The 17490-nt window shown below is 56.0% G+C and overlaps 1 protein-coding gene across 1 annotated transcript in view; it reads left to right on the forward strand.

Annotated features, from left to right (window-relative positions):
* Positions 1-5450: 5450 nt before the first annotated feature.
* Positions 5451-17490, forward strand: part of SLC45A4 (solute carrier family 45 member 4) — a 213221-nt gene continuing 201181 nt past the window's right edge. Inside the window, exon 1 of the mRNA XM_040355042.1 lies at positions 5451-5657. The gene's annotated coding sequence lies outside the window, so the exon portion shown is untranslated. The remainder of the gene's footprint in view (positions 5658-17490) is intronic.

Here is a 17490-nt window from a genome sequence, read left to right on the forward strand (position 1 = left end):
TCACTGTTCTCACCTGCAGAGCTGGCACTCTCTGTACTGTCACTGCTCTCACCTGCAGAGCTGGCACTCTCTGACCTGTCACTGCTCTCACCTGCAGAGCTGGCACTCTCTGACCTGTCACTGCTCTCACCTGCAGAGCTGGCACTCTCTGACCGGTCACTGCTCTCACCTGCAGAGCTTGCACTCTCTGACCTGGCACTGCTCTCACCTGCAGAGCTGGCACTCTCTGACCTGGCACTGCTCTCACCTGCAGAGCTGGCACTCTCTGACCTGGCACTGCTCTCACCTGCAGAGCTGGCACTCTCTGACCTGTCACTGCTCTCACCTGCAGAGCTGGCACTCTCTGTCCTGTCACTGCTCTCACCTGCAGAGCTGGCACTCTCTGACCTGTCACTGCTCTCACCTGCAGAGCTGGCACTCTCTGACCGGTCACTTCTCTCACCTGCAGAGCTGGCACTCTCTGACCTGGCACTGCTCTCACCTGCAGAGCTGGCACTCTCTGACCGGTCACTGCTCTCACCTGCAGAGCTTGCACTCTCTGACCTGGCACTGCTCTCACCTGCAGAGCTGGCACTCTCTGACCTGGCACTGCTCTCACCTGCAGAGCTGGCACTCTCTGACCTGTCACTGCTCTCACCTGCAGAGCTGGCACTCTCTGACCGGTCACTTCTCTCACCTGCAGAGCTGGCACTCTCTGACCTGTCACTGCTCTCACCTGCAGAGCTTGCACTCTCTGACCTGGCACTGCTCTCACCTGCAGAGCTGGCACTCTCTGACCTGTCACTGCTCTCACCTGCAGAGCTTGCACTCTCTGACCGGTCACTGCTCTCACCTGCAGAGCTTGCACTCTCTGACCTGTCACTGCTCTCACCTGCAGAGCTGGCACTCTCTGACCTGTCACTGCTCTCACCTGCAGAGCTGGCACTCTCTGACCTGTCACTGCTCTCACCTGCAGAGCTGGCACTCTCTGACCTGTCACTGCTCTCACCTGCAGAGCTTGCACTCTCTGACCTGTCACTGCTCTCAACTGCAGAGCTGGCACTCTCTGACCTGTCACTGCTCTCAACTGCAGAGCTGGCACTCTCTGACCTGTCACTGCTCTCACCTGCAGAGCTGGCACTCTCTGACCTGTCACTGCTCTCACCTGCAGAGCTGGCACTCTCTGACCTGTCACTGTTCTCACCTGCAGAGCTGGCGCTCTCTGACCTGTCACTGTTCTCACCTGCAGAGCTAGCACTCTCTGACCTGTCACTGCTCTCACCTGCAGAGCTGGCACTCTCTGACCTGTCACTGCTCTCACCTGCAGAGCTGGCACTCTCTGACCTGTCACTGCTCTCACCTGCAGAGCTTGTACTCTCTGACCTGTCACTGCTCTCACCTGCAGAGCTGGCACTCTCTGACCTGTCACTGCTCTCACCTGTAGAGCTGGCACTCTCTGACCTGTCACTGCTCTCACCTGCAGAGCTGGCACTCTCTGACCTGTCACTGTTCTCACCTGCAGAGCTGGCACTCTCTGACCGGTCACTGCTCTCACCTGCAGAGCTGGCACTCTCTGACCTGTCACTGCTCTCACCTGCAGAGCTTGCACTCTCTGACCTGTCACTGCTCTCACCTGCAGAGCTGGCACTCTCTGACCAGTCACTGCTCTCACCTGCAGAGCTGGCACTCTCTGACCGGTCAATGCTCTCACCTGCAGAGCTGGCACTCTGACCGGTCCTGTCCCCCCCTCTCCTCAGTGCGGTCCTGTCGTGTCCCCCCTCTCCTCAGTGCGGTCCTGTCGTGTCCCCCCTCTCCTCAGTGCGGTCCTGTCGTGTCCCCCCCTCTCCTCAGTGCGGTCCTGTCGTGTCCCCCCTCTCCTCAGTGCGGTCCTGTCGTGTCCCCCCTCTCCTCAGTGCGGTCCTGTCCCCCCTCTCTCCTCAGTGCGGTCCTGTCGTGTCCCCCCTCTCCTCAGTGCGGTCCTGTCGTGTCCCCCCTCTCCTCAGTGCGGTCCTGTCGTGTCCCCCCTCTCCTCAGTGCGGTCCTGTCGTGTCCCCCCCTCTCCTCAGTGCGGTCCTGTCGTGTCCCCCCTCTCCTCAGTGCGGTCCTGTCGTGTCCCCCCTCTCCTCAGTGCGGTCCTGTCCCCCCCCTCTCCTCAGTGCGGTCCTGTCGTGTCCCCCCCTCTCCTCAGTGCGGTCCTGTCGTGTCCCCCCTCTCCTCAGTGCGGTCCTGTCGTGTCCCCCCTCTCCTCAGTGCGGTCCTGTCCCCCCTCTCTCCTCAGTGCGGTCCTGTCGTGTCCCCCCTCTCCTCAGTGCGGTCCTGTCCCCCCTCTCTCCTCAGTGCGGTCCTGTCGTGTCCCCCCCTCTCCTCAGTGCGGTCCTGTCGTGTCCCTCCTCTCTCCTCAGTGCGGTCCTGTCGTGTCCCTCCTCAGTGCAGTCCTGTCGTGTCCCCCCTCTCTCCTCAGTGCGGTCCTGTCGTGTCCCCCCCTCTCTTCAGTGCGGTCCTGTCATGTCCCCTCCTCTCCTCAGTGCGGTCCAGTGTCCTGTAGCCCCCTCTCCTCAGTGCGGCACTCTCTGACCTGTCACTGCTTTCACCTGCAGAGCTGGCGCTCTGTCCTGTCATGTCCCCCCCTCTCCTCAGTGCGGTCCTGTGGTGTCCCCCCCTCTCCTCAGTGCGGTCCTGTCGTGTCCCCCCTCTCTCCTCAGTGCAGTCCTGTCGTGTCCCCCCTCTCCTCAGTGCAGTCCTGTCGTGTCCCTCCTCTCTCCTCAGTGCGGTCCTGTCGTGTCCCCCCCTCTCCTCAGTGCGGTCCTGTCGTGTCCCCCCTCTCTCCTCAGTGCGGTCCTGTCATGTCCCCCCTCTCCTCAGTGCGGTCCTGTCGTGTCCCCCCTCTCCTCAGTGCGGTCCTGTCCCCCCTCTCTCCTCAGTGCGGTCCTGTCGTGTCCCCCCTCTCTCCTCAGTGAGGTCCTGTCATGTCCCCCCCTCTACTCAGTGCGGTCCTGTCATGTCCCCCCCTCTCCTCAGTGCGGTCCTGTCGTGTCCCCCCTCTCCTCAGTGCGGTCCTGTCATGTCCCCCCCTCTCTCCTCAGTGCGGTCCTGTCATGTCCCCCCCTCTCCTCAGTGAGGTCCTGTCATGTCCCCCCCTCTCTCCTCAGTGAGGTCCTGTCGTGTCCCCCCCTCTCCTCAGTGCGGTCCTGTCATGTCCCCCCCTCTCCTCAGTGCGGTCCTGTCATGTCCCCCCTCTCTCCTCAGTGCGGTCCTGTCGTGTCCCCCCCTCTCCTCAGTGCGGTCCTGTCGTGTCCCCCCTCTCCTCAGTGAGGTCCTGTCATGTCCCCCCCTCTCTCCTCAGTGCGGTCCTGTCATGTCCCCCCCTCTCTCCTCAGTACGGTCCTGTCATGTCCCCCCCTCTCCTCAGTGAGGTCCTGTCATGTCCCCCCCTCTCCTCAGTGCGGTCCTGTCATGTCCCCCCCTCTCCTCAGTGCGGTCCTGTCGTGTCCCCCCCTCTCCTCAGTGAGGTCCTGTCATGTCCCCCCCTCTCTCCTCAGTGCGGTCCTGTCATGTCCCCCCCTCTCTCCTCAGTACGGTCCTGTCATGTCCCCCCCTCTCCTCAGTGAGGTCCTGTCATGTCCCCCCCTCTCTCCTCAGTGCGGTCCTGTCATGTCCCCCCCTCTCTCCTCAGTACGGTCCTGTCATGTCCCCCCCTTTCCTCAGTGCGGTCCTGTCGTGTCCCCCCCTCTCCTCAGTGCGGTCCTGTCATGTCCCCCTCCTCTCTCCTCAGTGCGGTCCTGTCATGTCCCCCCCTCTCCTCAGTGCGGTCCTGTCATGTCCCCCCCCCTCTCCTCAGTGCGGTCCTGTCATGTCCCCCCTCTCCTCAGTGAGGTCCTGTCGTGTCCCCCCTCTCCTCAGTGCGGTCCTGTCGTGTCCCCCCCTCTCCTCAGTGCGGTCCTGTCGTGTCCCCCCTCTCCTCAGTGCGGTCCTGTCGTGTCCCCCCCTCTCCTCAGTGAGGTCATGTCATGTCCCCCCCTCTCCTCAGTGCGGTCCTGTCATGTCCCCCCCTTTCCTCGGTGAGGTCCTGTCGTGTCCCCCCCTCTCCTCAGTGCGGTCCTGTCATGTCCCCCCCTCTCCTCAGTGAGGTCCTGTCGTGTCCCCCCCTCTCCTCAGTGAGGTCCTGTCGTGTCCCCCCTCTCCTCAGTGCGGTCCTGTCGTGTCCCCCCCTCTCCTCAGTGCGGTCCTGTCGTGTCCCCCCCTCTCCTCAGTGAGGTCATGTCATGTCCCCCCCCTCTCCTCAGTGCGGTCCTGTCATGTCCCCCCTCTCCTCAGTGCGGTCCTGTCATGTCCCTCCCTCTCCTCAGTGCGGTCCTGTCATGTCCCCCCTCTCCTCAGTGAGGTCCTGTCATGTCCCTCCCTCTCCTCAGTGCGGTCCTGTCATGCCTTCCCCTCTCCTCAGTGCGGTCCTGTCGTGTCCCCCCCTCTCCTCAGTGCGGTCCTGTCATGTCCCCCTCTCTCCTCAGTGAGGTCCTGTCGTGTCCCCCCCTCTCCTCAGTGCGGTCCTGTCGTGTCCCCCCCTCTCCTCAGTGAGGTCCTGTCGTGTCCCCCCCTCTCCTCAGTGCGGTCCTGTCCCCCCCTCTCCTCAGTGCGGTCCTGTCATGTCCCCCCCGCTCCTCAGTGCGGTCCTGTCATGTCCCCCCCTCTCCTCAGTGCGGTCCTGTCATGTCCCCCCCTCTCCTCAGTGCGGTCCTGTCATGTCCCCCCCTCTCCTCAGTGCGGTCCTGTCATGTCCCCCCCTCTCCTCAGTGCGGTCCTGTCATGTCCCCCCTCTCCTCAGTGCGGTCCTGTCATGTCCCCCCCTCTCCTCAGTGCGGTCCTGTCATGTCCCCCCCTCTCCTCAGTGCGGTCCTGTCATGTCCCCCCCTCTCCTCAGTGCGGTCCTGTCATGTCCCCCCTCTCTCCTCAGTGCGGTCCTGTCATGTCCCCCCCTCTCCTCAGTGCGGTCCTGTCATGTCCCCCCCTCTCCTCAGTGCGGTCCTGTCATGTCCCCCCCTCTCTCCTCAGTGCGGTCCTGTCATGTCCCCTCTCTCCTCAGTGCGGTCCTGTCATGTCCCCTCTCTCCTCAGTGCGGTCCTGTCATGTCCCCCCCTCTCCTCAGTGCGGTCCTGTCATGTCCCCCCCTCTCCTCAGTGCGGTCCTGTCATGTCCCCCCTCTCCTCAGTGCGGTCCTGTCATGTCCCCCCCTCCCCCATCCAGGCTTCCCTTCTCTCTCTCTCTCCTGGCAACAACCATCACTACGTCACTCAGTGCACCGGCTCCATCCCCGCCCACGGGGCTCACCCTGCAGCCTATCAGCGCTCCCTCCTTCTTCCGCCCCACCTACCCCCTGCAGCCTTCTTCATGTGCACCGGCTGTGACCCCGCCCACCGGAGAACACCAGGCAGCCTATCAGCGCCGGCCTTCCCCCTCCGCCCCGCCCCTCGCTGCATATTGATGATCCCGGTGAACGGAAGGCCGAGGTGTCGGTGAGGTAAGAGGAGGCCGGCGGACTGAGCTCCTCCTTCTTCTTCCCCCCGGCGATACAGCGGAGCCTTCCTCCCGATATATACACCGGGGACACCCGACTACCACACGGAGCTGACCGCCGGCCGAGGCGGAGGACCGGAGCACACCGGAGATTCCCCACAGGAGCCCAGGTACCGTCCCCTCCCCCTCTCCATCACCCGCAGAGCTGACACTCCATTCCCCTCCCCCCCCCCTCCATCACCCGCAGAGCTGACACTCCAATCCCTCCATCACCCACAGAGCTGACACTCCATTCCCCTCCATCACCCACAGAGCTGACACTCCAACCCCCCCCCCCTCCATCACCCACAGAGCTGACACTCCAATCCCCTCCCCCTCCATCACCCGCAGAGCTGACACTCCAATCCCTCCATCACCCGCAGAGCTGACACTCCAATCCCTCCATCACCCGCAGAGCTGACACTCCAATCCCTCCATCACCCGCAGAGCTGACACTCCAATCCCCTCCCCTCCATCACCCACAGAGCTGACACTCCAATCCCTCCCCCTCCATCACCCACAGAGCTGACACTCCAATCCCCCCCTCCATCACCCGCAGAGCTGACACTCCAATCCCTCCATCACCCGCAGAGCTGACACTCCAACCCCCCCCCCTCCATCACCCACAGAGCTGACACTCCAACCCCCCCCCCCTCCATCACCCACAGAGCTGACACTCCATTCCCCTCCATCACCCACAGAGCTGACACTCCATTCCCCTCCATCACCCACAGAGCTGACACTCCATTCCCCTCCCCCTCCATCACCCACAGAGCTGACACTCCATTCCCCTCCCCCTCCATCACCCACAGAGCTGACACTCCATTCCCCTCCCCCTCCATCACCCACAGAGCTGACACTCCAATACCCTCCCCCTCCATCACCCACAGAGCTGACACTCCATTCCCCTCCCCCCCCCTCCATCACCCGCAGAGCTGACACTCCATTCCCCCCCCCTCTTCTCCATCACCCACAGAGCTGACACTCCATTCCCCTCCATCACCCACAGAGCTGACACTCCAATCCCCCCCCCCCCCTCCATCACCCGCAGAGCTGACACTCCAATCCCCTCCCCCTCCATCACCCACAGAGCTGACACTCCATTCCCCTCCCCCTCCATCACCCACAGAGCTGACACTCCAATCCCCTCCCCCCCTCCATCACCCACAGAGCTGACACTCCAATCCCCCCCTCCATCACCCGCAGAGCTGACACTCCAATCCCTCCCCTCCATCACCCACAGAGCTGACACTCCATCCCCCCCCCCCCCTCCATCACCCACAGAGCTGACACTCCAATACCCTCCATCACCCACAGAGCTGACACTCCAACCCCCCCCCTCCATCACCCGCAGAGCTGACACTCCAATCCCCTCCATCACCCACAGAGCTGACACTCCAATCCCCCCCTCCATCACCCGCAGAGCTGACACTCCAATCCCTCCCCTCCATCACCCACAGAGCTGACACTCCATTCCCCCCCCCTCCATCACCCACAGAGCTGACACTCCAATACCCTCCATCACCCACAGAGCTGACACTCCAACCCCCCCCCCCCTCCATCACCCGCAGAGCTGACACTCCAATCCCCTCCATCACCCACAGAGCTGACACTCCAACCCCCCCTCCTCTCTCCATCACCCGCAGAGCTGACACTCCAATCCCCTCCCCCCTCAATCACCTGCAGAGCTGACACTCCGATCCCCTCCCCCCTCCATCACCCGCAGAGCTGACACTCCAATCCCCCCCCCCCCCCTCCATCACCCGCAGAGCTGACACTCCAATCCCCCCCTCCATCACCCGCAGAGCTGACACTCCGATCCCCTCCCCCCTCCATCACCCGCAGAGCTGACACTCCGATCCCCTCCCCCCTCCATCACCCGCAGAGCTGACACTCCAATCCCCTCCCCCCCTCCATCACCCACAGAGCTGACACTCCAATCCCCCCCTCCATCACCCGCAGAGCTGACACTCCATCCCCCCCCCTCCATCACCCACAGAGCTGACACTCCAACCCCCCCCCCTCCATCACCCGCAGAGCTGACACTCCAATCCCCCCCCTCCATCACCCACAGAGCTGACACTCCATCCCCCTCCCCCCACAGAGCTGACACTCCAACCCCCCCCTCCATCACCCGCAGAGCTGACACTCCAACCCCCCCCCCCCTCCATCACCCACAGAGCTGACACTCCAACCCCCCCCCCCCCCTCCATCACCCGCAGAGCTGACACTCCAATCCCCTCCATCACCCACAGAGCTGACACTCCAACCCCCCCTCCTCTCTCCATCACCCGCAGAGCTGACACTCCAATCCCCTCCCCCCCTCAATCACCTGCAGAGCTGACACTCCATTCCCCTCCCCCTCCATCACCCGCAGAGCTGACACTCCAATCCCCCCTCCATCACCCGCAGAGCTGACACTCCATTCCCCCCCCTCCATCACCCACAGAGCTGACACTCCAACCCCCCCCCCCCTCCATCACCCGCAGAGCTGACACTCCAATCCCCTCCATCACCTACAGAGCTGACACTCCAACCCCCCCTCCTCTCTCCATCACCCGCAGAGCTGACACTCCAATCCCCTCCCCCCTCAATCACCTGCAGAGCTGACACTCCAATCCCCTCCCCCCTCCATCACCCACAGAGCTGACACTCCAATCCCCCCCCCCTCCTCCATCACCCCCAGAGCTGACACTCCATTCCCCCCCCCTCCATCACCCGCAGAGCGGACACTCCAGCCCCCCCCCCCCCCTCAATCACCTGCAGAGCTGACACTCCATTCCCCCCCCCCTCCATCACCCACAGAGCTGACACTCCAACCCCCCCCCTCCATCACCCGCAGAGCTGACACTCCAATCCCCTCCCCCCTCCATCACCCACAGAGCTGACACTCCAATCCCCTCCATCACCCACAGAGCTGACACTCCAACCCCCCCCCCCTCCTCTCTCCATCACCCGCAGAGCTGATACTCCAATCCCCTCCCCCCCTCAATCACCCACAGAGCTGACACTCCAACCCCCCCTCCTCTCTCCATCACCCACAGAGCTGACACTCCAAACCCCCCATCACCCACCACAGAGCTGACACTCCAATCCCCCCCCCCTCCATCACCCGCAGAGCTGACACTCCAATCCCCTCCATCACCCACCACAGAGCTGACACTCCAATCCCCCCCCCTCCATCACCCACAGAGCCGACACTCCAATCTCCTCCCCCCTCCATCACCCACAGAGCTCACACTCCAATCCCCCCCCCCTCCATCACCCACCAAGCTGACACTCCAATTCCCCCCCCCCCTCCATCACCCACAGAGCTGACACTCCAACCCCCCCCCCCCTCCATCACCCACAGAACTGACACTCCAATCCCCCCCCTCCATCACCCACAGAGCTAACACTCCATTCCCCTCCCCCCCTCCATCACCCACAGAGCTGACACTCCATTCCCCCCTCCATCACCCACAGAGCTGACTCTCTATCCCCCCCCTCCATCACCCACAGAGCTGACACTTCAGTTTCTATCTCCTGGTCTCATCCATTTCTGATCTCCTGATGTCATCGCCCCCCCCCCCCCCCCCCCGTGCACACACAGCCCATGACCCCCCCCCCCCCCTATATCCCACCCCACCCCACTGGTGACCTCCTTTCAGTAGACCCAGTGCCCCCCATTGACTCACTATCCCCCTGGACCCTCCCCTGCCCCCACATGGCTGTCTGCAGAGTTTGTTATGTAATATGATGTTGGGGGGGGGGGGGGGGGGGGGGTTTATATTCTGCTCCTCCCTCCATTGTAGAGGAGGTGTGATGTGTGCCGGGACCTCCATGGTGCCCTCTATGTGATTTCTATCAATGGATCTCTCGTTGTTGTATTTTTATAGGTGGAGTTTATTTCTTTATTGTGCTTTCTCTGGTTCCCCCCCATGGTGGGAGGGGCCCGCAGGGGGCTGTACATGGCTTGGTGGGAGGGGACGGCAGGGGGCTGTACATGGCTTGGTGGGAGGGGACAGCAGGGGGCTGTACATGGCTTGGTGGGAGAGGACGGCAGGGGGCTGTACATGGCTTGGTGGGAGGGGACGGCAGGGGGCTGTACATGGCTTGGTGGGAGGGGACAGCAGGGGGCTGTACATAGCTTGGTGGGAGGGACAGCAGGGGGCTGAACATGTCTTGGTGGGAGGGGCCCGCAGGGGGCTGTACATGGCTTGGTGGGAGGGGACAGCAGGGGGCTGTACATAGCTTGGTGGGAGGGGATGGCAGGGGGCTGTACATGGCTTGGTGGGAGGGGACGGCGGGTGCTGTACATAACTTGGTGGGAGGAGACAGCAGGGGGCTGTACATAGCTTGGTGGGAGGGGATGGCAGGGGGCTGTACATGTCTTGGTGGGAGGGGCCCGCAGGGGGCTGTACATGGCTTGGTGGGAGGGGCCCGCAGGGGACTGTACATAGCTTGGTGGGAGGGGATGGCAGGGTGCTGTACATATCTTGGTGGGAGGGGACGGCAGGGGGCTGTACATAGCTTGGTGGGAGGGGCCCGCAGGGGACTGTACATAGCTTGGTGGGAGGGGATGGCAGGGTGCTGTACATATCTTGGTGGGAGGGGACGGCAGGGGGCTGTACATAGCTTGGTGGGAGGGGACGGCAGGGGGCTGTACATATCTTGGTGGGAGGGGATGGAAGGGGGCTGTACATATCTTGGTGGGAGGGGACGGCAGGGGGCTGTACATAGCTTGGTGGGAGAGGACGGCAGGGGGCTGTACATAACTTGGTGGGAGGGGATGGCAGGGGGCTGTACATGTCTTGGTGGGAGGGGCCTGCAGGGGGCTGTACATGGCTTGGTGGGAGGGGCCCGCAGGGGACTGTACATAGCTTGGTGGGAGGGGCCCGCAGGGGACTGTACATGGCTTGGTGGGAGGGGATGGCGGGGGACTGTACATAGCTTGGTTGGGGGGCGGTACATGGCTTGGTGGGAGGGGACGGCAGGGGGCTGTACATAGCTTGGTGGGAGGGGCCCGCAGGGGGCTGTACGTAGCTTGGTGGGATGGGATGATGGGGCGCTATAGATGGCTTGGTGGGAGGGGACGGCAGGGGGCTGTACTTAGCTTGGTGGGAGGGGACGGCAGGGGGCTGTACATGGCTTGGTGGGAGGGGCCCGCAGCGGGCTGTACGTAGCTTGATGGGGCGCTATAGATGGCTTGGTGGGAGGGGGCGGGGGGCTGTACATGGCCTGGTGGGAGGGGCCCGCAGGGGGCTGTACGTAGCTTGGTGGGATGGGATGATGGGGCGCTATAGATGGCCTGGTGGGAGGGGGGCTGTACATGGCCTGGTGGGAGGGGTCAGCGGGGGCCGGGCTGTAGAAGGCTTGGTGGGAGGGGCCCGTGGGGGGCTGTACATGGCTTCCTGAAAACATCACAGCACCCGGCCTTAGTACTCCTTTCAAGATCCCTCAGCTCTAATGCAAGCAGTGGGAAGAGTTGTGCAAATATCAAAATGCCTTTTAATGGATGGGTGTCTGGGGAAGTGGGCGTTCCTAGGCAGGCTTTATTTGCATAGGTAACGCCCACAATCTGATGCTGAACCTCCAGTGATTGAAAGAACTGAAATCCAATGAAGGTAATCCGCTATGCAGATCTCAAACCACCTTGTTGGGCGGGGCGTTCCTAGGCTGGCTGTATTTGCACGCAGACCACTACATGTGATGCTGAGCCTCCATGATTGACAGAACTGTAATCCAAAGCATGAAAGGGGAGGAGCCAGGGACAGTCGGGCTGGGGAGGAAAGCGCTGGATCACTGTGCCCATGCTTCACTGTGCCCATGCCTAGACTGACGTTTAATATTAGAGTCTATGGAAGGGGTGCATGGCTTTGAAAAATCGGTGCTCCCCGGCTGTAAACTTTGTACACTTGTAGAGGAGAAATGGGGCTACATGTGTGCCAAGTTCCGGGTTCAGGAGACCTACGACCGGCCAATACCGAGTCCCCAAATTCACCGGAGAAATCACCATTTAACATGGGAGTCTATGGAAGGGGTGCCCAGCTTTAAAAAATTGGTGCTCCCTGGCTGTATGTCGCCTAGACAGCAAACTTTGCACACTTGGAGAGCAGAAATGGGGCTACATATGTTCCAAAGTCCGGGTCCAGGGGACCTACGACTAGCCGGTACCGGGCCCCCAAATTCACCTGAGAAATTACCATTTAACATGGGAGTCTATGGAAGGGGTGCCCGGCTTTGAAAAATCGGTGCTCCCCGGCTGTAGGTCCCCCAGACAACAAACTTTGCACATTTGTAGAGGAAGAGGGGGGCTACATGTGTGCCAAGTTCCGGGTCCAGAAGACCTACAGCTGGCTGGTACCGGGCCCCCAAATTCACCGGAGAAATTGCCATTTAACATGGCAGTCTATGGAAGGGGTGCCCGGCTTTGAAATATTGGTGCTCCCCAGCCGTAGGTTCCCCGGACAACAAACTTTGCACACTTGTAGAGGAGAAATTGGGCTACATGTGTGACAATGTTCGGGTCCAGGGGACCTATGACCGGCTGGTACCAGGCCCCCAAATTCACCTGAGAAATTACCATTTAACATGGGAGTCTATGGAAGGGGTGCCCGGCTTTGAAAATGCTGTGCTCCCCGGCTGTAGGTCCCCTAGACAGCAAACTTTGCACACTTGTAGAGGAAGAGTGGGGCTACATGTGTGCCAAGGTGGGGTCCAGAGGACCTACAGCCAGCCAGTACCGGGTCCCCAAACTCTGAGAGATCAGGCGCAAAATGGTGACTCGAGTATAAGCCGAGGGGGTCATTTTCAGCACACAAAAAATGTGCTGAAAAACTCGGCTTATACTCGAGTATATACGGTATCTCTGAGAACGATAAGAGCCACTTTGCACACTTGTAGAGGAAGAGTGAGGCTACATGTGTGCCAAGTTTGGGGTCCAGGGGACCGGGTCCCCAAAGTCGGGGCGATCAGGTGCAAAATGGTGACCCGAGGGGGGCATTTTCAGCGCTGAAAACCTCGGCTTCTACTCGAGTATATACGGTATCTCTGATAACGATAAGAGCCACTTTGTGCGTCCGTTTAATGCTCCCCACACAGAGAAGAGCTTAGATCGCCCGTAATGCCGGATAAAATTGTCCCTTTTTATTATTACCGGTTCTTTCAGCACAATAACATTTTCCCGATCAATCGGAGTCCTTCATCATAATGAGGCCTTGAAGTGGAGTATTTTGTTGCGCGGAGTACGAGAGACGCGGGTGAATTTGCGTTTGGTCACTTACAAGCTAATTTTAGTGCCTGTGGTGAAATGTTTTGCTTAGAGCTCCGGGGCTGTCTCTCCACTCCGAAGATTTGACAGGCAGGCTGGGTGATCACCGGCCAGTCCCAGCAGAAGAACGCTCCAGCAATGAGCAGCACCTTGGATTTCAACAGACGGAGTCCAATCTTTTTCCCCGCTGGTCTGGATCAGATCCTGGTCACTGACCTCCACCGGGAGTCCGGTAAAAACGCATCTTTCCTTGAATTATTATTTTTTTTTTCTTCTATGAATGATACGTTTTGTCCGTGTCGGGTATTTAAAGAGACCTCACTCCGGCGTCTGAAGGGTCGCTCGGTTATAGGCTTCCCCTGAGAATTTTAGAAGATGAGATCTCTGCCCTTCTGTGATTGACATGTAGGCTGCTAGGACCTTCTGCTAGGACCTTCTGCTAGGACCTTTTTGGGACTTTGTTTTGGCTGTTGGGTAATCAAAACTCTTGTCTAATTTTCTCTTTGTGTGTGTGTGTCAGTATTACACTGTATATCCCTGTATGTTGCGGTCGTTCAGGTGCTTATCTAATAGTTTTTTTTTAAACTAATCAATGCCGCCCGCTGAGACCACCGCCTGTGGAAGGGAATTCCACATCCTTGCCGTAAATAACCCTTTACGTAGGTTTAACCACATCCCTACCGTGTCATTGTGAAATGACGGCGGCAGGAACCCCTCCTCGATCTGGGTGGACGTCATATGACGTCCTGCGTTCCTGGCGGGCGCGCCCGCCCGCGGTGACGCTCGTGACCTGGCGTGGGTGCCCGCGATTGCCGCCGCGTGCCCGCAATCACGGCAGGAGTGTGGATCTGTGTGTGTAATGATGGGGTGTAAACACACAGATCCACCTCCTGTCAGCGGTGAGGAGACCAATGTGTGTTCCCAGTACAGAGGAACACACATCGGTCTCCTCCCCTTGAGTCCCCGCCCCCTACAGTTATAATACATCTTAGGGAACATATTAACCCCTTCAACGCCCCCTAGTGGTTAACCCCTTCCCTGCCAGTCACATTTACACAGTAATCAGTGCATTTTTATAGCATTAATCGCTGTATAAATGTGAATGGTCCCAAAAACGTGTCAAAAGTGTCCGATGTGTTCGCCACAATGTCACGGTGACAGTAAAAAAAACGCAAATCGCCACCAATATTAGTAAAAAAAATAATATAAAAATGCCATAAATCGATCACCTTTTGTAGACGCTATAACTTTTGCGCAAACCAATAAATATATGATTATTGCGATTTTTTTTTATTTATTTTTTTATTTTTATTTTTTACCAAAAATATGTAGAAGAATACGTATCGGCCTAAACTGAGGAAAAAAAATAAAAAAAACAAAAAAAAATTGTGATATTTATTAAATAAAAAAGTAAAAAAAAAAAAAAAATTATATATATATATATATATATATATATATATATATATATATATATATATATATATATATATATATATATATATATATATATATATATATATATATATATATATATATATATATATATATATATATATATATATATATAAATTTTTTTTTTTTTTAAATTGTCGCTCTTTTGTTTATAGCGCCGCAAAAAATAAAAACCGCAGAGGTGATCAAATACCACCAAAAGAAAGCTCTATTTGTGGGAACAAAATGATAAAAAAATTGTTTGGGTACAGTGTAGCACGACCGCGCAATTGTCATTCAAAGTGCGACAGTGCTGAAAGCTGAAAATTGGCTTGGGCAGGAAGGTGCGTAAGTGCCTGGTATGGAAGTGGTTAAAGGGGGTTGTAAAGGTGTGTTTTTTTTTTTTTTTTTTTTCTAAATAGGTTCCTTTTTAACCACTTTAACAATATTAGCTCAGTTGTTCTGACAGGACGTCATATCATGTCCTTGTCTTTTAAAGCTGCTAGGGGGACCTACGGCCGGGGAGCACAGCATTTTCAAAGCCGGGCACCCCTTCCATAGACTCCCATGCACCCGCCGCGTTACTGGGAACCCAAAAATATGTATAAGAATACGTATCGACCTAAGCTGAGAAAAAAAAAATAAAAAAAAAAATATATATATATATATTTTTTTTTAAATGGGATATTTATTATAGCAAAAAGCAAAAAATATTGTTGTTTTTTTTTTTTTTTTTTTTTTTTTTGTCAAAATTGACACCCTCTTTTTTTGTTTTATAGCACAAAATAAAAAACCACAGAGGTGATCAAATACCACCAAAAGAAAGCTCTATTTGTGGGGAATAAAAGGACATCAATTTTGTTTGGGAGCCACGTCGCATGACTGCGCGTCAGTTAAAGCGGCACAGTGCCGGAAGCTGAAACTTTGCCTGGGCAGAAAGGGGGTATATGTGCCCAGTAAGCAAGTGGTTAAAGGGGTTGTAAAGGAATTTTTTATTTTTTTTTTAATTATTTTTTTTCATAATAAGCATCCTTTACCTGCAGACATTCTTCCTCATTGTTCGTTTTTGCTCAGAAGTTGCTCTATTTCTTCTCTGTTCTGTTCACTTCATGCTTGTCTGATTGTTACTCACCACCGTGAAGGGAGGCTTTACTGCGGTGGTCAGTAATGTGCTCACCCCCTCCTGGGAACTACATCTGTGTGGCAGGACGCTCTCTACGTGTTAGAGACTTCAAGGAGGTGTGAATTACTGGGCGTGCCGCAATTCATACTGGGAAATGTAGTTCTTGCATGAACGAGCGCCGCAAACCAGGAAGTGAATGAGAGAACAAACTAGAACGCCGGAGGTGATATAGATGAAGGAATTTAATAGGTATTGGCGTATACCGCACATATTTTTGCCCTGAAAATCAGGGCAAAATCGTGGATGCGCGATATACGCCGATTCCCGCGCCGAGTTTGAATACTGCGCCGGCATATACCGAGTGCAGTACACTCGTGTATAGTTGGGCAGGCTCGGCTCCTCTCGCGCTCACGTCCTGGACGTACAGGACGTGAACTTGTTCTTTTGGTTGTTGGTGAACCAAAGCATCGCCCCTTTTTCTCCTATGAAGGGTGGACCATTGGGGCTTTTCCTATTCTATGTCTTTTTCATATGAAAGATGGATATTGAGGGATTTTCCTTATTTATTTTTTTGTTTCTGAGTCTTAGGCCCCGTACACACGACCGGTTTTCTCGGCAGAATTCAGCAAGAAACTCGATGGGAGACGTATTCTGCTGAGAAAACGGTCGTGTGTACACTTTTCGCCGAGCCAAATGGAGAACATGTTCTCTATTTCCTCGTTAGTCAGTGGGAAAAGTTGGCTCGCCGAGATCCTCGGCGGCTTCACAAGGAACTCGACGAGCAAAACGATGTGTTTTGCCCGTCGAGTTTCTCGGACGTGTGTACGGGGCCTAACTTTCTTCTATGAAAGTTGGAGATTTAGAGCTTTTTCCTTTTTGGTAATCCTTGTCCACTTTACTCCTATGAAAAGTGGACAGTCTGAGCTTTTCTTTGGCTGTTGGTGGACCCAAGCATTGCCCCCTTTTTTCTCCCTTTTTGAAGGGTGGACCATTAGTGATTTCCTATGTCTGTTTGGTGATCAAAGCATTGTCCACTTTTTCTTCTTATGAAAGGGGGACAATTGTCTTTATGCTAGCTCGGGGTGAATAAAACCTTGTCTACCTTCCATGGAAGGTGGACCATCAGGGCTTTTCCTTCAGCTGTAGGGTGATCAAAAAAAAAATGTCCACTTTATTCCTATGAAACAAAATGATCAGAGTTTTTCCTATGGCTGTTGGGTGATCAAAGCCTTGTCCATCCTTCTGCTATGAAAGGTGGACAAAATCGGGTTTTGACCTTCAAAAGGTGACCATTGCCCGTGATGGAAGCTTTCCTCGGTGCATCAAGACTTGGCCCAATTGTTGCAAATTCAGCTTGAAATGATTACCTAGCCTCCTTTTTATTAGCCTTAGTGGCCCCTTTATTTATTTTTTACTGCAGTTTTTGTTTTTGAGATGTCTGGAAAATGCACTATATTATGAGACCAGGTCTCAAAATATAGCATCTACTGCAGTGGCTTCTTTATATGACTTTATTGATTGGAACCTTCGTAGCTTTTGTGTTTACATCTATTTCTTGTGTTGGCAGTACAACAGTGTGTTTTAGTTTTGTGTTGTATTGGTTTACTCCCCCCTCCCGGCTTGTGTGTATGTTTGTTCGCCGTCACTTGATCTGCACCTCCTCTTTGCAGTCTCTGTGTTTACTACACGTCCTGCGCTGACTCTGCCGGCATGAGTTTGCTGCATTAGGCTTTTACAGCTAAGTAATATATAGCACTCACTAAAATGGATTACTGCCCAGTTCATTTCTCTTCACTTGATTATAAATTGGATTCTTTGGGGCGGAGCGGGGGGGTCGGTGCATGTAAGAACCTATAAGACCAACAAGCTTATTCAGTGCAGAGATGGGGGGGGGGGGGGCTGAGATCAGTCGGTAACCATCAGCAGCCAACATATATATATATATATATATATATATATATATATATATATATATATATATATATATATATATATATACATACATACATACATACATACATACATACATACATACATACATACATACATACATACATACATACATACATACATACATACATACATCACATCAATTCTTGGCCAAGGAGCTTGCAGTCTAAGGCCCCTATCGTACATGCATACATACTCACCCACACTT

The sequence above is a fragment of the Rana temporaria genome, chromosome 5 (genome assembly GCF_905171775.1).
Source record: "Rana temporaria chromosome 5, aRanTem1.1, whole genome shotgun sequence".
Taxonomy (NCBI): Eukaryota; Metazoa; Chordata; class Amphibia; order Anura; family Ranidae; genus Rana; species Rana temporaria.